Source organism: Macaca thibetana, chromosome 7, assembly GCF_024542745.1.
Source record: "Macaca thibetana thibetana isolate TM-01 chromosome 7, ASM2454274v1, whole genome shotgun sequence".
In the NCBI taxonomy this organism is placed as follows: domain Eukaryota; kingdom Metazoa; phylum Chordata; class Mammalia; order Primates; family Cercopithecidae; genus Macaca; species Macaca thibetana.
The window spans coordinates 5,805,188-5,832,801 of NC_065584.1; the positions used below are offsets into that span (position 1 = coordinate 5,805,188).

General features: G+C 50.0%; 1 long non-coding RNA gene across 2 annotated transcripts; it reads right to left on the reverse strand.

Annotated features, from left to right (window-relative positions):
- Positions 1–978: 978 nt before the first annotated feature.
- On the reverse strand, positions 979–7,632 carry LOC126958452 (uncharacterized). Of its 2 annotated transcripts, XR_007727191.1 has the most exons (5): positions 7,409–7,595; positions 6,893–7,081; positions 5,956–6,298; positions 2,777–2,858; positions 988–2,377 (listed from the first exon to the last, which is right to left on the reverse strand). It is a non-coding gene; the product is annotated as an uncharacterized LOC126958452 (long non-coding RNA). The 2 variants fall into 2 exon arrangements; XR_007727190.1 differs by having other exon boundaries at positions 979–2,377; positions 2,777–6,298; positions 7,409–7,632.
- Between the last annotated feature and the right edge of the window lie 19,982 nt (positions 7,633–27,614).

The window sequence follows — 27,614 nt, forward strand, 5'->3', positions numbered from 1 at the left end:
TTGTGGCGCTGGGCTGTCTGTTAAGGTTGTACACTCCTCGTGTGACGAGCCCTTCCTGTATTTCCACAGGACCTGGGATATTTTAGGTACTCAGTAAATATGTTTTGAATCAAACACGGACGTATGCTTCCCTGGAAATTGAAAACATGCCCTCATTTTTTTTCTCACAGGTCAGGATACTGTGGCCAGGTGCTAATTCATGCTGGCTTCTTTGCCCTGGAGGAGAAAAGAAAAGTGGCATGAAGACAAAAAGGGGCCATATGCCCAGCAGATTTCACTGAGACACTTGGCATCTATAATTATTCACTGTTTGCAGGGAAAAGACGACATTATAATTTATGCACTTGGCATTCTCATTCTTGTCGTGCTGAAAACCTTCTGCCCAGCAGCACACAATGTCCACATACTGCAGGGACTGGTTTCGCCCCAAAGATGCCGTCCTTCTCTCTCTCCTCCTTCCTTCCTTTTCTCCCTCTCCCCTCTCTGTTCTCTCCTTTCCCCACTTCCCCTCCCCCTTTCCACTTCCCCCCTCTTTCCACTTCCCCCTTCTCCTCTCCCTTTCTTTCTAATAATGCAGAACTCTCAAAAGGCCAGTTTAAAATGACTTTCAAATGAGCTCCTAGAATTATTAAGATCCTGCATGATGCATTACAGAAAATATCTTTTATCTGAAGTTGGTTACGCCCAGAAAATGTAGCCTCACCTCAAAAATTGTCTAAAGCCATGATCTGTATCCGTGCAAGAGGGGAGGAGGTCATGAAAGCAAACGAGATGCCATCCCTTTGGGCTCAATATTCTACACCCTACAGAACAGGACAAGCCTGTCGTGGTACTAAATAAATGAGGTTATTTTGGACTCAAACTACGATTAGTTCTTCTGGATGTTGCTAAAGACTATAAAATATTCAGCACGCCCAAATTCAGACTTGTACATGGAATAATTTGTAGCCATTACGAATCTGTAGTAAATCAATTATTTAGGCATTTATTAAGCACCTACAATGTGCTTAATGATTAGCTAGGAGCTGTGAAGACTGTAGCAGTCTGAGATGATTCCACTTGCATGGTGGCTAGGAGAATAACTTATGTAAAGGAAGCAAGTTAGGGACTTTATCTAAGTTGGTGGTGCAGACCCCTAGCGCTCACGCATGGTCCCTGGCACACTGTTGGTGCTCAATGATTGCTCATGGCCTGAATGAATCCGCAGCACTTGCCCTTTATGCAGCACTGCCGTGTGGCTCTCTCATTTCAGGAAGTCAACAGGGCAGGTGGGTTTGTTGCTAGGGCTGCCTTAAGAAAGTCCCACAGATGGGGGCTGAAACAGCAGACGTTTATTGTCTGAAAGCTCTGGAGGCTGGAAGTCCAAGATCGAGGCGTTGGCAGGGCTGGCTCCTTCTGAGGGCAGTAAGGGAGGGTCTGCTCTGGGCCTCTCTCTGTGGCTTGTAGATGACATCTTCTCCCTGTGTCTCTTCACATCATCTTCCCTCAATGCCTGTCTGTTTCCGTGTCCAAATTTCCCCTTTTTGTAGGGACGCCAATCATATCACACTAGGGCCCATCCTAACGACCTCACTTTACCTTGATGACCTCTGTAAAGACCCTATGCCCAAATACGGTCACATTTTCAGGTCCTGGGGGTTAGGACTGCAACAGATCTTTTTTGGAAGAACATAACTCAACCCATAACAGCAGGGGAGGTTACTTGTGCTGTGGGGTGCAGGCAAATTAAAAGCTTGTCTAGGGTCACATGACTAGGCTGAGCCCACATTGGAGTCTTTTGTGGGGAACCTGTGCTTTCCCCACTTCTCCTGAGGCCCCTCCATGAGGACTAGCCAAAGGGACCTCAGTGCGGAGTGGAGGTGCAGAGCAAAGGCCAGCTGTGCCGGGAGGGAACAGGAGCCACTGGGAGGAGACCCCCAGTGGGACCCCCAGTGGGACCCATGTAGCGCTCAAGATCCTTTCCAGACTCATGTCAAAATCAAGATTGCTGGAACAGTTTCTTTCAAGGATGAAATCCTTTGTGATCAGGTTCTAAAATTAGGGTTAGCATTTGGGGTGAGGAATTCCAGGATCCCAGATACCCTGTGTGGGCTCCCGGTGGGCTTGCGCCCTTGGCCCTCCCAGCTAAGTGGCTCTGCTGGAGGTGGTGGACCAGAGTGGAGCTCTCCATGGGGCTGATGTGATCCAGGGGTTGAGGGAGAATAACTGAGCAGTTTAGGTTTTTTACAGGGGAAAAAGGGGGGAGGGAGATTGACTGGGAGCCCAGAGTGGGGTTGGGGGAATAGGATATTGAGAAAGTTGGTCAGTCCTGAGTCTCTGGTGCTGGAAGTCTTGGAAAAGTTCAAAGTCAAGCATTCGGGCTGCGGAGAGAGGTTTCCTGGAGAAGAGAAAATAGAAGGCAGAAGGGACTTCTCATGCACAGTGAAAGCCCTGGGGAGAAATGAATCCTGAGCTGTCTTTCTAGGAAGGTGGGTCAGGCTAAGGGAGGGCTGGGTGTGTCCCCAGCATCCAGGTTGGCATAAGGGTCTCTTGGGAGAGGTCCCGCCCAGCGGGCCAGGAGCACCTCCTGCCCATCAAAGTGTGGGTGCCCCAGGTGGGAGCCTCAGAGTTCCTGCTTCCCCCTGCTCTGTCCTCTCTCCCACCCACAGAAGTGAGGGGGGATGCAAGCAGAAGGGGATGATGGATTGCAGCTTCTTGCAAAGTGCTTGTGACCCATTAGGAAAGCAGTAGTTTGGAGGCAGGCAGTGTTCTGAGTAGCCTTTGGCAAAGCGCTCACCTGGAGAACAGCATCAGCTTCCCAGCTGGGTCCCAGCCAGGCCCCTGCATCCTTTAGGCTCAGGACCAAGCATCTCATGGGTCTCCACAAAAGTCAGGGGCCAAAAACAAAAAAAAACGACAACAACAACAAAAAAAACACATACGGGGTTAGCTGATTTTATGTCGATTTCTCGAATTGGTTAAATTGAGTATTAACATAAAGCTATCTTGAAAACAATCACTCCTACTTCGCAAGGATTCCCGAGGATAAAGTATCACTTTTAAACTTGAGCATTTGGGGGTTTTGGCCCAGGGCTCTGTGCCTTTGAGGGTCCCACTCTGGTCCGCCTCCTCCAGCAGAGCCACTTAGCTGGGAGGGTCAAGGGCACGAGCCCACCTGAAGCCCACACCAGGTATCTGGGATCCTGGGATTCCTCACCCTCAAACCCTAAGCCTTTTTCTAAGGACTGTGCAGGTGTCTTCCCTGGGTCTCCCCTGTGGGCAGACCACACTGCTGGAATGTTCACCCTGGACCTGAGGTGGGGTGGGGTTGGGAGAGTTGTTTAAGGGGTAGGGGAGCTCGGACCTGAGGGCTGAGAGGCTTACAGCCATGCATGTGAGGCCTTTACAGATGTGGGACAAGCCTCCGTGGGTACCCTTGTCCCAGCCTCACGAAGATGAGGAGTGAGTCTGTAGGTGTGCACAGTCATTGTCCACAGATCACAGCCAAGAGTTGATGAAATGTTTTACAGCCAAGGAACTTCAGAAAAAAATTAAAATAATTTTTTTCCAAATACATATTCTAGCATGGAAGAATGACATTTCAAATATAGATTGTGGTGTTGACCAACAGAAAGAAATGGAAGCAAAATTAACACAGGTAGAGAGTTTATTTGGGCCACAGTTGAGGACTGCAGTCCAGGAAGCCCTCCCAAGTTACTTTGGAAAGTGCTCCAGAGAAGAGAGGCTCGAGTTTTTAAACAAAAGAAGACAAATCAGGAAAGGGGCGATTGCAAAACTGTTTTTCAGGAATTCTCATCAGTTTACAGAAATAACATTGATGAGTGATTGTCTATACGTTGTTGAACTACAGGGCACGAGTTACGGTGTCTGGCATGTGGCATTGTTAGGTTGATGCATAGCTACTGGTACCAGTCAACCTAGAGCCCACACAGCAAGCGGCTTCAGGAGATTTATTTTCTCAGGTGGGGCAGTGAGCTGTGACAGCTGTCACATCTGTGCCTCTCTAGGCCTGATCATTTAAAGGGAGCTTGCCTTCCTCAGATAAAAGGTTTCTTTTCTTTGTAGTGGATACATTTGAACGTGCTGGGTCTGATGCACACTGGGGCTTCTCAAACTCTGAATCCTGCAGCTTCTGAAGTGGCCACCATGCCCTCCCTACAATCCACTTCTATCTCCTTCAATTCCACTGTGCCCAGCAACCAGGACCACCCCTTGAAAACCCAAATCTTAGCTGAGCGCGGTATTGCACGCCTGTAATCCCAGCACTTTGAGAGGCCGAGGCAGGCAGATTGCCTGAGGTCAGGAGTTCAAGACCAGCCTGGCTGACATGGCAAAACCCCGTCTCTACTTAAAAATACAAAAATACAAAAATTAGCGTGGTAGTGGGCGCCTGTAGTCCCAGCTACACAAGAGGCTGAGGCAGGAGGATCGCTTGAACCCGGGAGGTAGAGGTTGCAGTGAGCCAAGATTGCACCACTACACTCCCCTCTGGGTGACAGAGCGAGACTCCATGTCAGAACAAAACCCCGAAACCAAAAAAACACAAAAACAAAAACAAAAAACAAAAAACGAAAACTCCAAAATCTTATGGTATTACTGCCCTCCTGAAATCCCTTTAGCAGCTGGCCACGGCCCTCAGGATGGAGCTCCACCCCTGGCTCAGCTCCCCAGGCCCTTGGCCTTCTGGTTTCCACTGACTTCAGCCTCATCTCTTCCCCTCCCCTCCCAGCGTTAGTTACACCGCTTGCAGCGCTCCTTGGGTTTCCACAAGCTGCACCCCTGCTGGAGGCCTCATGTCACCCCATGTCCCCTTGCGTCCCTCTCATCCCCCCGCCTCAGCCCGCTCTGGCTGCTTCCTTCTCTAACACCTGACTCAGGCTTTTCCTGGGTTCCATTAGCCCTGTTCTTCCCTTTTCCCTGTTACCGCCTGTCCCTGTGGGCAGGGATGACTCTTCTCCACCCACCTGTGACCTGTGGAGGGCACAGCTGTGTCTGAATCCTCTCCCTACCCTGGGCACAGCTTGGAGCACACTCAGAAGTGGGTCTTTAGTGCTGAGGATGGGAGTCTAAAAAATGCATGAATTCTAACCCAGTGCATTTGCTAGAAGACTAGAAACTAGCCTAAAAAATGATCTTGCATGAGTTTCCTTTGGGAGGGAATGGCCTTGGCATAGAGCCCCAAGCTGGTTATGGGAGGAACCCTCACTGTCATGCTGGGCCACACCGTGTGGAGCCTGTCCCCCAGGTGGAGCCTTTGTTGTCTTCTGTGTCTGGTGCGGCTCTGAGGAGCTCTGAGTGACCTGAAAGTCCTGAGCATGCTGTGCACTCGCCTTCTTTCCTTTCATGCCACATCTCTGCCGATTTGACTCTCAAAGAAGTAGCCCAAGGCTGCTGCATGTGAAGTTGAACTGCCAAGGCGGTCAGATCACCTGAAGTCAGGAGTTCGAGACCAGCCAACACATGGTGAAACCCCACCTCTACTAAAAGCACAAAAATTAGCTGGGCGTGGTGGTGCATGCCTGTAATCCCAGCTACTTGGGAGGCTGAGGCACGAGAATTGCTTGAACCTGAGAGGCGGAGGTTGCAGTGAGCCAAGATTGTGCTGCTGCACTCCAGCCTGCCAGCCTGGGCAACACAGTGAGACTCTGTTACAAAAAAAAAAAAAAAAAAAAAAAAAGAAGTAACTGAAATAAAATGAAAATGGTGCTTGTAGGACGTGAACCAAGCAGATACCCGCAGTTGATTTTGTACCGTTGTTTACACAATGCACGCTTCTACGGGCACGTGTACCTTGCATATTAGACACATAATTACATCTGCCCCACTTAATTTTCAGACGCTCTCCGAGATGGGTGGGGGGTGTGATGGCACAGAAATGCATTACATCATCAGAGTCAAGGCCCCACTGGCAATGCGGTGCTCATTAGTTAAGCAGATATTATTAGGCATGTTTACCTGAGAGGAGAGGAACATTCTGTGAAATAATGAATCTGCTGGTTTCTATTCTTCTCCCTTTGCAGACTGAGTTTTTATTATTTTGATCCCAGTACCCATTAGAAACACACAGTGTCTAAATATTGAAACGCTTTGCTTCAAAAGCTGCTAAGATTCAGTGGCAAAGGTAGCCTTGCAACGACGTTTTATCTCCAGAGTCCCAAGTTTTGGGGACAAATCCAATGACGCAGGTCTTGTGGTCAAGGGTGATGCAATGGCGCTCTGGGAACACTATCAGGCTCTGTGACTTGGGTGCCTTCTGGGTGTGTGGTGTGTTGTCAGTCTGGCAATTCCTAGAACAACCCTACAAGGTGGTAATTATTATTCTCATGCTGCAGGGGATATCTCCCACCTCCTAGGTGGACTCAGGTCTCGTGGGGCTTAATGCTTAAAAATTCGAGCTGCCGGCCGGGCACGGTGGCTGAAGCCTGTAATCCCAGCACTTTGGGAGGCCGAGACGGGCGGATCACGAGGTCAGGAGATGGAGACCATCCTGGCTAACACGGTGAAATCCCGTCTCTACTGAAAAATACAAAAAACTAGCCGGGCGAGGTGGCGGCGCCTGTAGTTCCAGCTACTCGGGAGGCTGAGGCAGGAGAATGGCGGGAACCCGGGAGGCGGAGCTTGCAGTGAGCTGAGATCCGGCCACTGCACTCCAGCCTGGGCGACAGAGCGAGACTCCGTCTCAAAAAAAAAAAAAAAAAAAAAAAAAAAAAAAAAAAAAAAAAAAATTCGAGCTGCCTTTTAAAGGGAAAAGACTACAAAATTATGAATACAAAATGAGGTTAAGGTCTTGGGAGGGGCCGTGCAAGCTAGGGGCTCTGCAGGTAAGCTTGTTTAGCTTCCCAGCAAATCCACCTCTGAGCTTGCAAATTATAAAGCTGGAATTTGAACTCACATCTGCTGGATGCAAAGTCCGAGGTCTTCCTGTAGCATGACTGTCTTCCTGTGTGGTGAGAAACATCAGGCTGCCGAGGCCAAACAGTGGGTGCGTCGCTTTCCAATGAGGCAGGTGTGCGGGACAGGAAGTGGGAGGGGCTCCTTGCAGGGGAGCGGCTGCTGCCAACGTCTCAGCTGGTGCCTGTTCCTCAGAACGGTTTGGCAGGTGGGGGCCATTTGGAGTCTCTGCTCCTACACCCTCTCACCCCTCCCGGGCTGCTTTCAGAGGAGGGCAAAGGGTATTCGTTCCAGCCTCCAATTTCTTCCTCCCACTCCTCGAAAGCATTTAAGTGAGGAAGGGAGGGAAAACGTAGATAATTCTGCTATTGAGAGGAGGCCTTTTTGTTTTCCCTGCTGGAAGTAAAAGGAGGCATTCTAGCTGGGCAGCCGGCCCCACTCTCCAGGGATCCCTCCATCTGGCCTGGCTGAGGCTGGCCAGCCCCGGCTGTGCCTGGAGGGGTGCTGGGAAGCCTACCTTGCTTCACACTTTCCTCCTCCACACCCAGCCTGTGACTCATGCCTGAAACGCCTCCGCCTCCGTTCAAGCAATTCTTCCTTTTATTGTGAAGCGCTGCTCTCTTCCGGCTCCTCCCCTAAGTCACCACAGGGGAGATTTAAAGGACAGGTGATTTCTCCACCGTGTTCAGGGACAATCCTGTAATCATGGTTTTGGTCACACAGCTTTCAAGTGAGTGTTGTGCAAACGTTTGCTAGGATCTCTCAGGGAGCGTGTTAGAAAAACTCCTGAGCCTGCTCCAGATCAGCAGCCTGAGGTGGGACCAGACTCCTGTCTTTTCAGCAAGCCTCCCCCACCTTTGAGGATGCACCCCAAACCAGAGAATTCCTGCTCTGAGCCATCACTGAAAGCACCAAGAGCCAGGTTTGGGGTTTGTTTTTTGGAATTACACCCAGGTGCCTGAACAATTGCTGTCTCTGGAATCAGTGCAAAGTTACCAGGAGCTGCAGAAACCCAGAGAGACTAGAAGGAGGGGAGAGCTTGGCTCTAACACACGCAGACTCCCCATTGCCCACGTCCACCCCCAGACCACCTCGCTGCAACCAACCATGAGCTTTGCAGAGGGCAGGCACGCCCCAGGGGCTCTCAGCATCACCCCCCTGCCCCTACCTGTGACCAGAGTCTCCCTGAATTCTCAGCTCTGTCTTCCCAATTCGAGGAGCCTGCCAGGCCCCACCTGGGTAACCCTGTCCATGCTGTGGCCTGGAAACCCTCTCAAGAAAGGAAGCTGGGTTAATTGCAGGCTCACTTTATTTTCCACATTCTCAGAAATCATTGTGCCTAGTTGCCTGATATCCAGTGTATTAGTCTGTTCTCATGCTGCTGATGAAGACATACGTGAGACTGGGTAAATTATAAAGAAAAAGAGATTTAATAGGTTTAATGGACTCACAGTTCCGCAGGTCTAGGGAAGCCTTACAATCACGGCAGAAGGTGAAAGGCACATCTTATATGGTGGTGGACAAGAGAGAATGGAACCAAGCGAAGAGGGAACCCCCTTATAAAACCATCAGATCTCATGAGACTTACCTCCACGAGAACAGTATGGGGGAACCACCCCCATGATTCAAATATCTCCCACCAGGTTCCTCCCACAACACATGGGAATTATGGGAACTACAATTCAAGATGAGATTTGGGTGGGGACACAGCCGAACCGTATCATCCAGTGTCTCGAGAACTCTTGTTTTATACATTTGGTTCAATTTATTTTGATTTTTTCAGGCAGGAGAGGAAATCCGTTCTCTATGATTCCATCTTGTTTGGGAGTGAAAGTGTTCATTTTCTTTTAAAACAGACAATATCCTTCCAAATCTATAGTTACTTCACTCATCCATCACTCATCCATAACCACTGTTAATATTTTGGTCTACATTCTAAGATTTTTTTTTTTCCTGTGCATATGTGTGCATGCAGCAGGGTCACAAAATCACTCACAGTACATCAGATATGCAAAGATAATAGAGTGTCTTCATTTTCCTACTTAATTAATCTGATCTTTCTTGAAAGGTATTCTTTTCTGGGTAATACGATGCGGAAAAACATCCATTCTAGTAACCTTAGTCTAATACAAACATTTACCCAATTCCTCGAGCAGCTCACCATTCTGAGGCTGAAGTGTTTGGCCAGTGGGGCTTCTGATGGCTGCCACTGTCTACACCTCTACTCCAGATTGGGTCTGGGCACATAGCGGGTGGGTTGCAGGATTTGGGGGTTCTTTTGGTAGCCAGGAGGAAGGAATCCTCTGGTCCACACATGTTCTCCAAGTTTCCCTGACTTTGGCTGCAGAGTAGTTGGCCTGGGCTACTTCATGGAATGGAGTGGTGGCTGCCGAGGAGCAATGGATCATGGGAGATCAGGTCACGTAGGGTCTTGTGGCCACTGCGAAGACTTTGGCCTTTTTTTTTGTTTGTTTTTTGACACAGGATCTCGCTCTGTTCACCCAGGCTGGAGTGCAGTGGTATGATCTTGGCTCACTGCAGCCTCGACCTCCCAAGTTCAAGCAATCCTCCTGCCTCAGCACCTCAAGTAGTTGGGATTACAGGCATGCGCCCTGCACATGGCTAATTTTTGTAGTTTTTGTAGAGATGGGATTTCACCCTGTTGCCCAGGCTGGTCTTGAACTTCTGAGCTCAAGTGATCTGCCCACCTTGGCCTCCCAAAGTGTTGGGATTACAGGTGTGAGCCACCGCACCTGGTCAAGACTTTGGATTTTTATCCCAGATGAAATAGGGAAGCCACTGGAGGGCTTCAGTGTGGTGGTAGGAGGCAAATATTGATTGAAAAGCATTCAAGAGAAAATAGGAGGAGAGAAATTGAAGATAGTCATAGATACTTCTGGCTGGGTGCAGGGGGTCACACCTGTAAGCTCAGCACTTTGGGAGGCTGAGGTAGGGATTGCTTGAGGCCAAGAGTTCCAGAGCTGCCTGGGCAACATAGCAAGACTCTATAAAATTGTTTTTGATGGAAATCTCGCTCTGTCGCCCAGGGTGGAGTGCAGTGGTGCAATCTCAGCTCACTGCAACCTCCGCCTCCCAGGTTCAAGTGATTCTCCTAACTCAGCTGCCTGAGTAATTGGGATTACAGGTGCCGCCACCACACCTGGCTAATATTTTGTATTTTAGTAGATATGGGGTTTTACCATGTTGGCCAGGCTGGTCTCCAACTCCTGACCTCAGGTGATCCGCCCACCTTGGCCTCCCAAAGTGCTGAGATTACAGGCATGAGCCATTGCGCCCAGCCTACAAAAAATTTTTACAAGTTAGCTGGGCATGATGGTGCGCACCTGCAGTCACAGCTACTAAGAGGCTGAGGTGCGAGAATTGCTTGGGCTCAGGAGATCGAGGTTGCAGTGAGCTGTGAATAGGCCACTGCACTCTGGCCCAGATGGATACTTCCAAAGAGTCTTGCTATAAAGGACAGCAGAAAGGGAGAGAGAGATTTTATTAGTCCGTTCCCACGTTGCCAGTAAAGACATACCTGAGACTGGGTAATTTATAAAGGAAAGAGGTTTAATTGACTTACGGTTCAGCATGGCTGGGGAGGTCTCAGGAAACTTACAGTCATGGCAGAAAGGGAAGAAAACATGTCCTTCACATGGCGGCAGCAAGGAGAAGTGCTGAGCAAAAAGGGGGAAACGCCCCTTATTAAACCATCAGATCTCGTGGTAACTCACTCACTATCATGAGAACAGTAGCATGGGGGTAACCACCCCCATGATTCACTTGCCTCTCCCATGACAAGTGGGAATTATGGTAACTACAAGTCTAGATGAGATTTGGTTGGGGACACAGTCAAACCATATCAGAGATCAAGTCTTAATTTTTTTAATGAATTAATTATTATAATGGGAGATGACGGAATGCTCCAATAGGGAGGACAAATCAACAATTGGTGGTGGTGGAGCGCTGCAGAAATGGGGAAGCCAGCGCCTGAGTGGAGGGTCAGAATCTTTGCGTGTTTTCCTTCAACCTTGTTCAGCTTAACAGGTGCTGGCACAGTGTTGTAATTGACCAGGTTGGAAGTTTTTTCCAGGCCAGTATGAGAAATTAGAGAAAGGTGAGGGGGCTGAAGGTGCACAGGAGAGAGGGGCGGCACAATGGACCATGGAGTCCACATGGAAAGAAGGGGAATGAGGACATGAGGTAGAGGAGGGACAATTATATTCTATTTAACCCAAATGCATCCCAAATGTCACCTCAACATGTCATCAACATTCAGAATTATTAGTGAAGTATTTTACATGTTTTCCCACACTATGGCTTTGAAACCTTGCATGTAGTTTACACGAACAGTGCCTCTCATTTTGGACCAGGCTCATTTTGAGGGGTTTGTGGCCACTCTGTTGGACAGCACACAGGGATCTAGAGAAGGAGCGTGGGAGAGGTGGCCGAGCACGGGTAGACGGCAAGATCATTGGAGGAGCAAAGGTCAGGGAAGGAGGAGGATCATCTCTGTGGAGATTGAAATTGCCAAGAATTAGGACAGGGATTTAGTGAGAGTGACAATGAGCTGGGAGTGGGAATCTTCCGGGAACAAGACGGAGGGGACTAGGGTCTGCAGAGAACCAGACAGGAAAGGTGGCACAGAGCATAGTGTGATGGCACCAGCTTCAAGGTTGGCGAGTTTGGGGAAGGTGGGGGTTGATCTAGAAGTAACCACAATGGAGGATGCTCCAGGGGCCCAGGTTCCAGTCAGAGCAAGCAGGTGGAGAGAAGCTGTGGGAAGGAGGAGCTTTTGCTCACGGCATGTCTCAAGCTCCAGAGGAAATAGTGAGGGTTTTTGAGAGTAAGGAGGCCTGGAGGTGGGGCTGGATTAGGAGGTGAGCATGGCCTTACTGGGATTAGGGCACAGTGTGAAGTGACAACCTGGGCGTCCTGTGTCTTTGGTGAATGAGGAGAACAGAATTTGCAGCTGTGCACTGAGGCTGAGTTCGAGTGCACTCTTTGGCCTGACGTGTAGGCTTTGCCACTTTCCACGGTGTAAATACTCCCACCACAGCTCATTTCAAGCTACCAGTGGTTTAACAGCAGGCTCGTGGAATATTTAAACACTTAACAATGGGCTCTTGCAAGCTGGCACAAGCCACTTCCTGTAGCAGATAGCTGGGTATAGGGCACCATGGGATAGGTCCTGGAGGTCTCCACAGCAGATGGGGGAGGGATGTAGGGGGGTGGTGTGAGTTGGGGGAGGGAGGCATGGAGATCTTGTCAGAATTACTCAGAGCTCTAACACCCTTTCTTTTTTTTTTTGAGACAGTGTCTCGCTTTGTTGCCCAGGCTGGAGTGCCGTGGCACGATCACGGCTCACTGCAGCCTTGACCTCCCTGGCTCCAGTGATTCTCCTGCCTCAGCTTCCCAAATATCTGGGATCACAGGTGCATGCCATCATACCTGGCTAATTTTAAAAATGTTTTTGTGAGTTAGGGTCTCGCTGATCTCAGACTCTTGAGCTCAATCAATCCTCCTGCCTGAGCCTCCCAAAGTGCTGGGATTACAGGCGTGAGCCACTGTGTATGGCCTTTTAACCCCCATTTGACCCCTGTCAGGGAGTCTGCAGAAATGGACTGCACATCACAATGGCTGCTTTTTTTTCAATTTTTTTGTTGTGGTAAAATATGCATAACAAAACATTTACCATCGTAACCCTTTTTAAGCCTACAGTTTGTAATGTGCAAACATCACCAGGTATCTCCATAACTCTTTTCATCTTGCAAAGTGGAAATTCCATACCCGTTAAACACTAACTCCCCATTGCCCCTCTCCAGCCCCTGGCCCCCACCATTCTCCCTTCTGTCTCTATGTTTTTGCCTACTCTAGTGCCTCATATAAGGGGAATCATCTAGTATTTGTCTTTTTGTGACTGGATTACTTCACGTGACATAGAGTCCTCAAGGTTCGCCCATGTTGTAGTAGCAGATTGCGTAATGTTCTTCTTCTTCTTCTTTTTTTTTTTTTTTCAGATGGAATCTTGCTCTGTTGCCAGGCTGGAGTGCAGTGGCACAGTCACTGCAACCTCCGCCTCCTGGGTTCATGTGATTCTTCTGCCTCAGCCTCCCAAGTAGCTGGGATTACAGGTGCCTGCCACCAGACCCAGCTAACTTTGTTTTTTTTTTTTTTTTTAGTAGAGATGGAGTTTCACCATGTTGGCCAGGTTGGTCTCAAACTGCTGACCTCGTGATCTGCCTGCCTTGGCTTCCCAAAGTGCTGGGATTACAGGCATGAGTCACATGTCCTTCTTTTTTAAGGCTGAGTGATATTCCCTTGTCTGGATGGGCTACTTTTCACTTATTCACTCATCCATCCACAGACACTTTGGACTGCTTCCATGTTTTAGCTATTGTGAATACTGTTGTTATGAACATGGGTGTGCAAATATCTCTTTGACTGCCCGCTTTTAATTCTTTGGGGTGTATACCCAGAAATGGAATTGCTGGATCTTGTAGAAATTCTATTTTTAATTTTTGAGGGATACTTATTATATTAGTCAGGGTTCTCTAGAGGGACAGAACTAACAGGATATATATATACACACACACACATATATATACACATATATATACACACATATATATACATACACACACACACATATACACAAAGGAGAGTTTATTAAGGAGTATTAACTCACACAATCACAAAGTCCCACAATAGGCTGTCTTCAGGCTGAGGAGCAAGGAAGCCAGTCTGAGCCCCAAAGCTGAGGAACTTGGAGTCCGACGTTCAAGGGCAGAAAGCATCCAGCACGGGAGAAAGATATAGGCTGGGAGGCTAGGCCAGTCTAGTCTTTTCATGTTCCTCTGCCTGCTTTATATTCTGGCTGCACTGGCAGCTGATTAGATGGTGCCCACCCAGATTAAGGGTGGGTCTGCCGTTACCCAACCCCTTACTCAAATATGAATCTCCTTTGGCAACACCCTCACAGACACACCCAGGAATGATACTTTGCATCCTTCAATCCAGTCAGGCTGACACTCGGCATTAATCCTCACACCCATGTTGTTTCCACAGCAGCTGCACCACTGTAATTCCCGCCACCAGTGTACAAGGGGTCCAATTTCTCCACATCCTCCCTAACACTTATTTTCTGTGTTTTTTTTCTTTTTTTTTGATAGTACATCTTAGTGGCTGTGAGCTGGTATCTCATTGTAGTTTTGATTTGCATTTCTCTAATGTCAGTGACTTTTAATTTTAATTTTTATTGTTTTATTTTTAATTTTTTTCTTTTGTAGAGACAGGCTTTCACCATGTTATCCATTCTGGTCTTGAACTCCTGGGTTCAACTAATCCTCCTTCCTTGGCCTCCCAAAGTGCTGGGATAACAGGCATGAGCCACCATGCCTCTGGCTTTTAATACACATTTTTGTGTATCTTCACTGTGATGAGCCACCTAGATCCCCCTTCTGGGAAGGACTTGTTACCCCAGCTGCTTGGGTGCCTTCAACTCTCAGTCCCTTCAGAGACTGTCCAGCTACAAAGAGCCACCCTGTCCAAAGCCGGGACTCTTCCTGGCAGCTGCATTCAATGACACCTCAATGTGGGGGTCATCTCTGCCCGAGTCAGGAAGGGCTCCCGGAGCCACTCTACTCAGAGGCTCCTGTGGGATCTTTGGGGCTATCACTGGGTCTGTGTGGAAGTTTGCCTTCTCCTTCGTCCGATCCTGCTTCTCTCTCCTCCTTCCACCAATGCCGTGGCAAGCCCCTCGTAAACATCCTGTGGTGCCTCCCTAGGAACCCAACATGCCAGGCTCGCTTTACGTAGACTGGCATCTGAGTCAGCTTGATGGGGTGGGAAGATGTCCGTTTTAATTTGCATCTCTTTGTTAACTGTTGAGGTTGAATTTTTTTTTTTTTTTACAAGCATTGACTGAATGACTTCCTTTGTGGATTGCCTTTGCGAATGACTTCCTTTGCCTGTTTTTCTACTGAGATGTTTGTCTTTTTCTTATTGGTAAGAGTGCACACATATATTACTGTCATAAAGATATAATCTTTGCTTTTCGGATATGGTTCACAAAATGTTCTCACGTTCCCCACTCGGCCGTGCGCCTGTTACTTTTGTGGTTCGGGGCACAGGCGTAGCCACACTGCCCCGCCACTTCCTAACTCTGTAGCTTTGGGTGCATTGCTTCACCTACCAGAGCCTTTGTAGTACCTTGCAGGTTTGTCGTGGGAATTAAATGGGTTAATAAAGTACTTATAACAGGGCCTGGAATACAGCGAGTATGAGATAATTATTTGCTATTTTTATTAGTGTCTATATTATTTTTCTTATTGGCCATATATATAGTATTATATTTTATGCAGTTAAAGCTATCTTTTTTGTTTTTTGTCTTTGGAGTGATATGTAGAAATAACTTCTTTATTTTTATTTTATTTTATTTTATTTTATTTTATTTTATTTTATTTTATTTTATTTTATTTTATTCTTGTAGAGACAGGGTCTCATTATGTTGCCCAGGCTGGTCTCAAACCCCCAGGTTCCAGTGATCCTTCTGCTTCAGCCTCCCAAAGTGTTGGGATTATAGGCATGAGTCACCACGCCCAACCAGCTTCTTTAAGATTATATAAGTATTTACCTCCATTTTCTTTCTAGTACCTTTATTACCAGGTTCTTGGCGTCTTGAACAAATAAGTGGACAAAATGCACAAACAAAGCAGGGAAGGAAGGAAGGGATTTATTGAAAATGGAAGTACTCCCCACAGTGTGGGGGCAGGCCTGAGCATAGGGGCTCAAGGGCCCCATTGCAGAATTTTTGGGACTTTACCCCCTAGAGGATTGCACTGGTTACTTTGGGTATACCTGATGTAAATGGAGAGAATGAAGTAAAGTTACAAAGTCATTTAGGGCATATGCCCTATGGAGAGGATATATCCTATTATAGCTGAAGTGTGAATCAGCCTTCTGTTTCCTGCCTCCAAAACCCTATTTTCCTGCCATGAAACCCTCATGGTTTCATTAAAAAAAAAAAAATTATATATATATATATATATAGCTATATATAAAAATATATAATATATATTATTTTTGTATATCTCCGTATATATGTGTGTCTATATATGTGTATATATATATGGAGAGAGAGAGAAAGAAGAGACAGAAAGAAAGAGCCAGGGTCAGGGTCGCACTCTGTCACCCAGGCTGGAGGGCAGTGGTGTGATCTCGGCTCACTGCACCCTCCACCTCCTGGTCTCAAGTGATGCTCCCACCTCAGCCTCCCAGGTAGCTGGGACAACAGTCACATACCACCATGCCTGGCTAATCATTAGTATTATTTTTTATTTTTTGGTAGAGATAGAATTTTATTATGTGCCTAGGCTGGTCTCGAATTCCTGGGCTCAAGCCCATCCACCTGCCTCAGCCTCCCAAGGTGCTGGGATTATAAGCGAGAGCCACTGTGCCTGGCCTAAAAATATGTATGTTTGGATCTTACATCCATCTGGAATTCAGAACATATTTTTGATGTGAGGTTTAATAGATCCATATTTCTTGAGTATCTAACATTCCTTTTCGGCCCCAACTTGGCCCCCTCTTTTTAAATAAACCTTTTCTTTGAGGATAGCTATAGAGGCACAGAATCATTGTGAAGCTAGTATGGAGCATTCCGTACCTCTCACATGATCTCCCTTATTACGAACACCTCACAGCGTATGGTACATCTGTCACCATTACCGCACCGTTATTGACACCTTAAGTTCACACTTTATTCAGATTCCCTTAGTTTTTCCCTAATGTCCTCTTCCTGTTCCACGCTTCCACTCAGGCCCCCAAGTGACGTTCAGGTGACATGCCTCCTTAGGTTCCTCTCGACGGTGACAGTTTCAACGTGACAGTTTTGAGGATATGTGGCCGAGGGCTTTGTAAGATGTCCCTCAGTTGGGATTTGTCTGATGTTCTTATGGTTAGACTGGGGTTATAGGAGGCCATTTCATCACATCGAGGTCAAGGGTCTGTGCCATCCACGCCACTTATCCCTGTTGATGCTGGCCTTGACCACCTGGCAGAGGTCATGTTTATGGGATTTCAATAAAAACGGAGCACAGGAAGGGGAACATCACACACTGGGGCCTGTTGTGGGGTGGGGGGAGGGGATAGGGATATCATTAGGAGATATACCTAATGTAAATGACGAGTTCATGGGTGCAGCACACCAACATGGCACATGTATACATATGTAACAAACCTGCACGTTGTGCACATGTACCCTAGAACTTAAAGTATATAATAATAATAAAAAAAACGGAGCTCCTCCCCCTGGCCCGCCCCCGTGCTGTCCTTTTGCGATGCGTCTCTTAGTGCAGCCCACGCTCAGGAGCCGGGAGTTCTGCTGCTCCTCCCTGAGGGAGGTGTTTCCGCATACATTAGGTGGAATTCTTCTGCGGGAGATTCACCTCCTGTCCCCTCTCCAGGTGTTTATCCAGTCACTCATCTGGATCCCCACAGACTCAAGGACGTTTGCTTTCTGCTTTGGGTCATAACCCAGTACTGTTTTATTTTGTGCCCCCAATTGTCCCAGCCTAGGCCATTGAGAGCTCCTTCAGGGGCCTCCTGGGTCCTCATCATCACTGTGGGCTCCTTCTGAGCCCCCTGTTTCGTGTCTGGCCCCTGTGATCCACTGTGTCCTGTGTCCCGTCATCCCTGTGTCCTGTGCCTTGTTGTCACTGTGTCCTGTCATCACTGTGTCCTGTCGTCACTGTGTCCTGTGGTCACTGTGTCCTGTGTCTCGTTGTCACTATGTCCTATTGTCACTGTGTCCTGTGTAAACTGCTGCTTGGCCTCTGTGAGTCTCTCAACACCTTAGCCCTGAGCTTCTGGAGGGAGTGCTTCCTGTCTGTGGAAGTTGCTGAGGGGACAGGCGCACACCTGGAGAGCCACTCCAGGACAGAACCCAGGGAGGAGAGGGCCGCTGGGAGAGGCATTTGTGGAAACAGAGAGAGATGGGGCCCGAAGAGCCCCGGAGACTGCTGCGCCCAGATCTATGCTTGGCCTATTCAGTTATTGAGCTAAGAATCCTTCCTACTCCCCTCCCCTCCCCTCACAGCATATGGTACATTTGTCACCATTATAGCACCATTATTGACACCTTAAGTCCACCTTTTATTCAGATTCCCTTAGTTTTTCCCATGTCCTCTTCCTGTTCCACGATTCTACTCGGGACTCCACGTGACATTCAGGTGACATGCCTCCTTAGGCCTCTCCCTTCCCCTCCTTTCCCCTCCCTGCCCCTCCCCGCTCCTGTCTTCCCCTCCCCTCTCCTCCCCCTCCTCCCCTCCCTTCTCCTTCCCTCCCCTCCCCTTCCCTCCCCTCTCCTCTCTCTTCCTTTTTATTGACACAGGGTCTCACTCTGCCACGATCTTGGCTCCAGCCTGAACCTCCAAGTCTCAAGCAATCCTCTCACCTCAGCCTTCCAAGTAGCTGAGACTATAGGCATGTGCCAGCACACCAAGCTGTTTTTTGGTATTTTTTTGTACAGACAGGGGTTTCACCATGTTGCCAAGGCTGGTCTCGAACGCCTGAGAGGACACATTTCTGTGGCTGAAGCCCCGCGTCTGTGGGATTTGTTAGAGCAGCCCTGGCTGGCTAATATCGTGGCTTGGACTAGACATGACCCCTTCACGGTTCTGGAGGTCAGAAGTCTGAGACCACGGTGCAGGCAGGGCTGTGCTCCCTCTGAGGGCGCTAGGAGGGCCTGTTCCTGGCCTCCCTCAGAGCTTCCGCTGGTTCCTTGGCTTGGGGAAGCAGAACTCCAGTCCGCACGTAGCACTCTCCCTGTGTGCGTACCTGTGTCCAAATTTCCCCTTCTGGATAAAGACACCAGTCAGGTGGACTAGGACCCACTCTAATGACCACATCTTCACTTCCATACATCTGCAATGACCCTGTATCCAAATAAGTTCACATTCTGAGATGCTAGGAGCTACGACTCCAACACATGGATTTTGGCAGACACAATTCAACCTGTTACAGAGTGAATTTCTCTGAGAAATTCCAGTGCTGAAGCCCTGGCCTCCAATGTGACCACATTCAAAGATAGGGCCATCAGGGAGGTAACTAAGGTTATGAGGCCGCAAGGGTGGGGCCTCAAGCCAATAGGGTTGGCGTCCTTATGGGGAGAGGAAAGACACCAGAGACCATCCCCTCTCTAAGCGTGCACAGGGAAGAGGCCATGGGAGGATGCCGTGAGAAGATGACACCCACAGGCCAGGAAGAGAGGCCTTCCCAGAAACCAACCTCACGGGTGCCCTGATGTGGACTTCCAGCCTCCAGAACTATGAGAAACAAGCTTCTGCTGTTTAAGCCACCCAGTCTGTGGCACTTCTTATGGCAGCCTGAGCAGAAGAAAATGCCACCCAGGGCCTTAGCTATTAAATCGTTTGGTTGCAAATGACAGAAACTTAAACCACTTTAACCAAAGGAAAATTTCTAGCTGGGCTTAGTGGCTAACACCTGTAATCCCAGCACTTTGGGAGGCTGAGGTGGGCAGATCCCTTGAGCCTGCTCGTTGCGCCCTCACATGCTCTATTTTTATGCACTCACACATCCCCGTTGTCTCTTTGTGTGTCTGAATCACCTCTTTTCTTTCTTTTTTTTTTTTTTTAAGGACGTCAGCCAGGTTGGATTAGGGCCAACCTAAGGCCTCCTTTTAACTGAATCACCTCTTTAAAGGCCCAGTCTCCAAATGCAGCCACATTCTGAGGTACTGGGGGTGAGGGCTTCAACATAGGAATCGGGGGGTGAGGGGTGGCTGGGGGACACAGCCTGTGAGCTTTGTTATGGCAGCTCAAGGAAACTCTACAGCCTCTAGAGGATTTGTCTTTAAGGGGCTGGTCCCTCAAGCCGGCTCTGTGCAGTCTCAGGGAGGTCTCCTCTGGTCCTGCCCTCTATGCTGACCCTCATACCACAGCCTGGCCTGTGACTCCCAGTGCCACGGCCCCTCCCTTCCTTCCTAACTCCTCTCCACTCCCTGCCCACATTAGTATCTCCCCAGCTGCCCATTCACAGGCACCTCCTGCATCCCCACTTCCACTGTGCCTGCTGGATAACTGCACCTGTCCATTCTAAATAAAGATGCATTTATTGAGTGTCTAGGGATCTGCCCTGGCAGTGCCCATGGTCTAAAAAGGAAGTCAGACAAGTAAAGACTGCGGGTTGTGAGATAATTACAACTGGGCACTATCTGGGGCAGACACGTCACTCCAGAGCCCATGTCCTGCGGCCAGCAGGGGCGCCTTTTCCTTGTTGGCACAGAGACTCCTTGCAGGCCAGCCAAAGAGGGGGCACAGGGTGGCATTCTGGGAGCTGAGGGTGGCTCTGCTGAGGAGTGGACATGGAGCTGGGTGTTGGTGAAACTCTCCTGTTGAGAGGCTGCCCGGGTGGCCGCGGGCAGCAGGGGGCTCCGACTGGGGAATGTGGGCAGGTGCAGTGGTGGGAGAGCTGAGGGGTGCAGCGGCGGGAGAGCTGAGGGGTGCAGAGCTGGGTCAGGGGCCCGGGAGAGTGCAAGGGAGAAACACACGAAGGCATGAGCCGAGGCAGCCACTGTGGGAACGAGAGGTTGACAACGGGAGCCAGAGGAATGGAGAGCTGGTGTCCTGCAGGGGTGAGTGGGGCAGGAAGTTACCCCCTGGCAGGCCTGTTGAGGGGCTGGGATGGGTACGGTTAGTGTCGGGTCAGCGGTTCCGCTGCAGTCTGCTTCAGTTTGAAATTCTATGCCTGCGGAAGACGGAGAGCCTCCAAATCTTCAACACTGCAGCCAGCAGGGGAGGGGATGCAGCCCGGTTGGCGTCTTGGGGTGGGGCAGGCAGGTCAGGGGGTGTTGCTCAGACCCAGTGGGCAGACCTCGATGAGTTCTCACCAGTGTGACTGTTCACGCTGCCTCCCACTGGCCCTCACTGACCACGTCCTGTTCCATACTCAGGTTTCTGACCCATGATATGGTTTGGATCTGTGTCTCCGCCCATATCTCATGTGGAATTGTAATCCCCAATATGGAGATAGGGCCTGGTGGGAGGCAGCTTTGCCAGGCCTGGAGGTCACCATCTGGTCAGCCACGGGATTTATTCATCCCAAAGGGGGCTCTTGGCTTAGTGCGGGGTGAATGTCCACAGGTCCCAGAGGACCCAAGAGCGGAGGCTGGAAGTGGAGCTGCCCCTGGAGAGAGGCCAGCACTGGAGTGCTGTAGTCCGTTCTTGCACTGCTGTAAAGAACTACCTGAGACTGGGTAATTTATAAAGGAAGGAGGTGCCATTGGCTCGTGGTTCCACAGGCTGTACAGGAAGCATGGCAGCATCTGCCTCTGGGGAGGCCTCAGGGAGCTCTGACTTATGGCGGAGGCCAAGCAGGAACACCAAGGGGGATGGTGTTAAACCATGAGAAACCGCCCCATGATCCAGTTACCTCCCACCAGGCCCCACTTCCAGCATTGGGGTTTGCAATTGCAGTATTCCCACCTCTGCCCGGGCTTTCCTGGACAAACACTTGAAGATCTGCAAGACAGAGAAGCAGACGCCCCCGAAGCTTCCACTCACAGCCCTGCAATACCTGGGTTGCCTGCCTCCCTCCGTAGTATGACACACATTTAACTCCTCAACTCAAGAGTGAGATCAAGTTCCTCTTCACTGCTTGTGCATGCATGAGGGGAGGGCGCCTACAACTCAGATGATCCAAGCACTGGCACCAAAGGCTCAGAATCCTCTGGACCAGCTCTGCCCAATAAGAATGTCATGTGAGCCACAAGTGCGAACCACATAGGTGATTTAAAAACTCTTAGTGCTCACATTTAAAAAGTAAAAAGTAAAAGGTGACATTGATTTTAGTAATATATTTAATGTAGTCCAAAATAATGCTCAAAACATTATCACTGCAACATGCCATCAAAATAAAACTTATGAATGAGATATTTAGCCTTCATCCTTTTTTCCTACTAAATTTTATTTTTAATTGAGAACAGACGCTCACTCTGAAACCCAGGCTGGAGTGCAGTGGCATAATCATAGCTTACTGAAGCCTCGACCTCCCAGGCTCAAGGTATCCTTCCACCTCAGCCTCCTGAGTAACTGGGACTACAGGTGCTTGCACCATGCCTGGCTAATTTTTAAAAATTTCTATAGAGACAGGGTCTCGCTATGTTGCCCAGACTGGGAATTTTTTTTCTAGAAATGGGGTCTTCCTATGTTGCCCAGGCTGGTCTCAAGGGATCTTCCCACCTCAGCCTCCAAAATTGTTGGGATTATAGGTGTAAGCCACTGTACCCGACCTTTATACAGAATCATTACATTCCAGTGTATATTTTGCATTTTATAGCCCAGCCCAATTCATACTGGCTCAGTAGTCACATATGGCTTGTGGCTGTGTCTTGGTCATTATAGGTGTTATGGACTACATGTTTGTCTCCTCCAAACTCATGTGTTGAATTCCTAACCTTCAATACAAGGATATTCAGAGGTGGGGCTTTGGGATGTAATTAGGTCATGAGGGTGCAGCCCTCATGAATGGGATTAGTGCCCTTATACAAAGAGACAATGGAGTTTGCTCCTCCTCTCTCTGCTGCCTGCCATGTGAGGACACAATGAGAAGGTGGCTATCTGCAAACCTGGAAGTGAGCTCGTATCAGACAGCGGATCTACCAGCACCTTGATCTTGGACTCCCCAGTCCCTAGAACTCTAAGAAATAAATCTGTTATTTAAGTCACCCACTTAATGGTAGTTTGTTACCACAGCCTGTCTTAGTCCACTTACTGTGGCTTATAACAAAATACCTGAAACTGTGTAAGTAAAGAAACAAGACTTATTTCTTACAGTCCTGAAGGCTGGGAAGTCCAAGGTTGAGAGGCTGCATCTGGTGAGGGCCCTCATGCTGGCAGGGACTTTCTGCAAAGTCCTAAGGCAGCCCACGGCATCACAAGATGAGGAGCTGAGTGTGTGAGCTCAGTTCTCTCTTCTTGTTATGGAGCCACAAGTCCTACTCCCAAGAACATCCAGTAGCCCATTACTGCCTGAATGGAGTAATCTACTCATAAGAGAAGGGGACATATGACATAATCACCTCTAAAGGCCCCACCTCCCAATACTGCCACATTAGGGATTAAATTTCAACATGAGGACGGAGACAAATATTTAAACCATAGCACAGTGCAAGCCAGGGAAGACAGTAGGTCTAGTACGGCCCGGGATAAGAAGGGAACTGCTAAAATCATGCATGAGCAGAAGACAGCCAGTGAGACACTAGAACCAGCCTTTGTAGCCACAGCAATGGACCAAGAACACCCAGCATCTTCTCATATACTTGTCAAGACATTAGAAAGAAAAGTGGTGCTGCAAGATTATAGTTGAGTGGGGAGAGATCCCAGTGGGTGGGGTGAGATCTCAGTGGGTGGGGAGAGATCTCAGTGGGTGGGGAGATATCTCGGTGGGTGGGGTGAGATCTCGATGGGTGGGGGTGAGATGACAGTGGGTGGGGTGACATGACAGAGGGTCGGGTGAGATGACAATGGGTAGGCTGAGATCTCAGTGGGTGGGATGAGATGACGGTGGGTGGGGAGAGATCTCAGTGGGTGGGGAGAAATCTCAGTGGGTGGGGAGAAATCTCAGTGGGTGGGCTGAGATGACAGTGGATGGGGTGAGATGACAATGGGTGGGGTGAGATCTTGGTGGGTAGGATGAGATCACGGTGGGTGGGGTGACATGACAGTGGGTGGTGAGAGATCTCAGTGGGTTGGGAGAGATCTCAGTGGGTGGGGAGAGATCTCAGGGGTGGGGAGAGATCTCAGTGGGTGGGGTAAGATCTTAGTGGGTGGGGTGAGATCTTGGTGAGTGGGGTGAGGTCTCGGTGGGTGGGGTGAGATGACAGTGGGTGGGATGAGATGACAATCGGTGGGGTGAGATCTCAGTGGGTGGGGTGAGATCTCGGTGGGTGGGGTCAGATCTCAGTAGGTGGGATGACAGTGAGTGGGATGTGATCTCAGTGGGTGGGGTGAGATCTCAGTGGGTGGGGTGAGATGACAGTGGGAGGGATGAGATCTGAGTGGGTGGGGTGAGATCTCAGTGGATGGGGTGAGATGACGGTGGGAGGGGTGAGATCTCAGTGGGTGGGGTGAGATTGCAATTAGGAAGTGCTGAGTTCTATCCTCTGTGTTTCCCCTGAGGACTTGGCCTGTGAGGGGACAAGGCAGGAGTGGCTGTCCCTTAGCCACAGTGGAAGCTTCCAGTCAACCTCTGCTGAGTGTCTGGACCCAGCCCCAGCTGCTGCTCCCCTGTGGCACTCCTTTGGCCGCCACCCCTCCTCACACAGGCTGCCTCCCTTCTCTGGCCCTGCAGCTGGGGCAGCTGGCTCTGTGTGTGGGGGGGTCCTCATGCCGCCTCTCTGCCTGCCTCCCTCCCTTCGGGGAATGAGTGTGGGTCAGTGGCAAGGGGTTCAGGGAACAGAGTGCTGGAAAGAACCTGCCTGGTGTTTATGTTGTCGTGGAGGGTGGAGGCAACAGGGTAAAGGAGGAATGCTTTTTTCTGTGTCCTGGTGCTACATGAAGCCGGGAAGGGAGGTGACGCCTGGGAGGGGTGAGATTCTCAGTGGAGTAGCTGGGCTGTCCTCTGGGACATTCAAACATAGAGCTCCTTGCACTTCGTCATGGGTGAGAGCAGATGACGAGATGGGGCCTCCACAGGCAGGCAGGGGCCCGGCTGTTTCCTCATCCCCAGCACTGGATGGCCCGGTGCCTGAGTCAGGGGGGTGGACAGGCAGCCCCAGGGGATGTGGTCTGCAGGGTTCCAAGCCTCTTATCTTTCTGAGCCCTCCCCAGAACCGCCCTTAATGATTCATAGCAGTATAGGGGTTTCCTGGCAGGTACCCCAAACTCTTACAGTTCCAAAGCTGCTTCCACATTTTTAAGCATTTGTTACAGTAACACTCCCCATCTTGGTACCAATTTCCTCTTAATACCATCGCCTGGGAGTTAGGATTTCAACACATAAATGTTGTGGGAACCATTCAGACCACAGCACCCCTTCCTTTGAGTTACTTGCATTTTTTTGGGTGAGCCATTGAGAGGCAGGTGGTGCTGATCCATCAGGTGCCTGTCCTGGCCTCATGCCTGGTGTCTGTAACCCAGCAGTCACCGGAGGGGGACAAGCCCAGTGAAGGAGGCCAGTGAGGCTGCTACCCAACAGCTGCGTGCCATTGGGTGTATAGTGGGCCTCTCTGAACCTCAGTCTCTTCTTCTGTGCAAGAGGCGTAGTGATTCTGGCCTCACAGTGTGGTTTGAAGGAGTGAGTGGGCTCCCAGCATTCTCACAGGCAGTGGGCCCCCGCTCCTAGTGAGGTGAAGACTAAGTGGGCTCGAGGCTCTTCCTCTGGGCAGAGCAGCTCTGCTCCTGCCTCTTGGTGTTTGGGTCCCCCCGAGATGTTTGTTGGAGAGGAGTCTTCTGGACCCCAGCTCATCTCTACTCCCTCTCCGAACACCTCCCATGGGGGAACAGATGCTGATTGGATTGGTGGACGCTGACTCCCTGGCTGGTCTGTGTTTACAGTGGGCGTGGCCAGCAGGTGTGGTCGGTGGGCAGGGTCACCGCATAAAAGGCACCGCCTCCCCACTTCCGGCTTCCTGGATCCCTGTGCTGACCGACAGGAAGAGGGACAGGTCCCGTGTGCTGGCCTGGGCTATAGGTAGGGCCTAGGCTATATCTGGGGCTGATGTATCCTTCATTTCCTCCTCGCTGAAGCCGGGACTTCTGCCCTGCAGCCTCAGCTGGTCTAGCAAAGGTTCTGGAATGGGCGTGGCAGCTGCTGTTGACCAGTTGGGGCCGATGTGAGGTTATGGAGTCAGGGAGACCTCATTCCAATAGAGGCAGAACTCAGCTGTGAGCTGTGTGTTGGTCAGTAGACCGTTTGGTGACAGAGGTTTTGTTTTGGTTTTTTTTAATCTCCATATCCTTTATCTTCGAGGACTGTAGCCTATGGTGCCTGAGAACCCGAGACACCAAGCGTTCGGAACCTAAGTGTAGGGCACTGCTAGGTGGCACTAGGTTGGCCCCTCCAATGGAGTCCTCCTCCTTCTGTTGGCACAGCATCTCCAGTCAGGGAGCGAGCTGTTTTGGGGGGCCCTTTGCCTCCACCGATGCCCCCACCACATGTTCTCAGCTCCCCTCTGACCTCAGTTCTTCTCTTTACCTACACTGGCTCCCGTGGAGATCCTACCTGCGTGCCAGCAATGCCCACCCACCTCCAGCTGTCTACTCGATGTGGCTGATGATGTCGAAAATGCCCCAAAACTTCAGTCCTCGCCTTCTGTCCCTCCCCCATCCCCCACCCCTGCCCTGTTTCCCTGCATCCTCCTCATCTGAGAATGAAGGCAACGGAGGCAGCGTGGGGCTGGTGTCCAACAGAGCTGCCCAGGCCTGCCCTGCTGCATCTGGGCGGTGAAAGGAGGTGCTGGCAGACAGGACTCCTCCCCAAACATTTGTGCAGTGGCAGGGTGGCAGAAGCAGCAGACAGATACCCTGGGGCAGGCTGGGATTCAGGGTGGCAGGACTGTGTCCTGGTGGGGATTATTTTCCCGTGTGTTTAAAAGCCATCTAGACCGTGCTCCTTGGCACTGAAGGAGAGGGCCTGATTTGGGGCGGCTTTCTTTCTGCCGTCTGGATGTCAGCCAATGGCTCCTCCAAGGTACTTGGGCTTTCAAACGTGTCCTGGTCCAAGTTGCTAAACTGCATGACGCTCTGATTCTTCACTCCTTTACTTGAACGCCTCTTGGTTCCCCTGCCCTCAAGACCTTTTAAAAGTGCAGTCCGACCATGCTGCCCCTTATGGGCAGTAGTGCACTTATGTGTAAATGTTTAACGACTGCTCTGGATAAAAAGCCCTGATTGGCAGTGTTTGCCAGTTTCCGTGGTGTCAATCCGCCTGTCATGGCCAATTTCAAACTACCAATCTGAAGTCACTGACTATGCCGTGGGGAAGGGATCAGTGGCACATCGTCACACAGGCTCTACTGTGCAGACGCACCGCCCAGAGATAACCTCAACGGCAGAGGAAACAATACAGTATAGTGAAATGTTAGAAAGTTTTGGGTATGTATTACCTGTTTCTGAATATACTGTAATCTTTAATAATGGCTGTGCATAACAGCGATCTGCAGAATTCCTGAAAACGTTAACAGTCTGCTTGTGAGCTGGCACAGGGTCAGACCCAGACTCCCGGGACAAAGCCTAAACGGGTGGCCCACTGCTGTCCAGACTCACCCTCCTCCACAAGCCGCGCCTCATGCTAGCTCCCTGGATCCGCTTGTGGGGCCCAGATGGACTCTGCTGGTCTTTGCCCTTCCACCCTCTGTCTGAGCCTCCCTCCCTTCATCCTTCCCTTTCTCTTTCTCACCCTCTCTTTACCTCTGAGTATTTACGGAGCCCACTGCTATGTGGCAGGACTTTGCAAAGCCGGAGGATGCAAATGTGGCCTCTGCCCACTGGAGCTGGTGTCTTCTCAGAGCTGGGTCTCCAGAACCACATGAAGCTTCCAGGTTTGGGTGAATAGGGAAGACTCCTTGGCTGGAGCCGTGAGGCCCTTTCTCAGCTGCTAACCCTACAGCAGCCCCCATATCGGGCCCAGGACCCCCTCACTCACCTGGACAATACCCTGTGTGTTTCCCTGCTCTCCGAGCCCACCCTGGGGCATGCAATTCC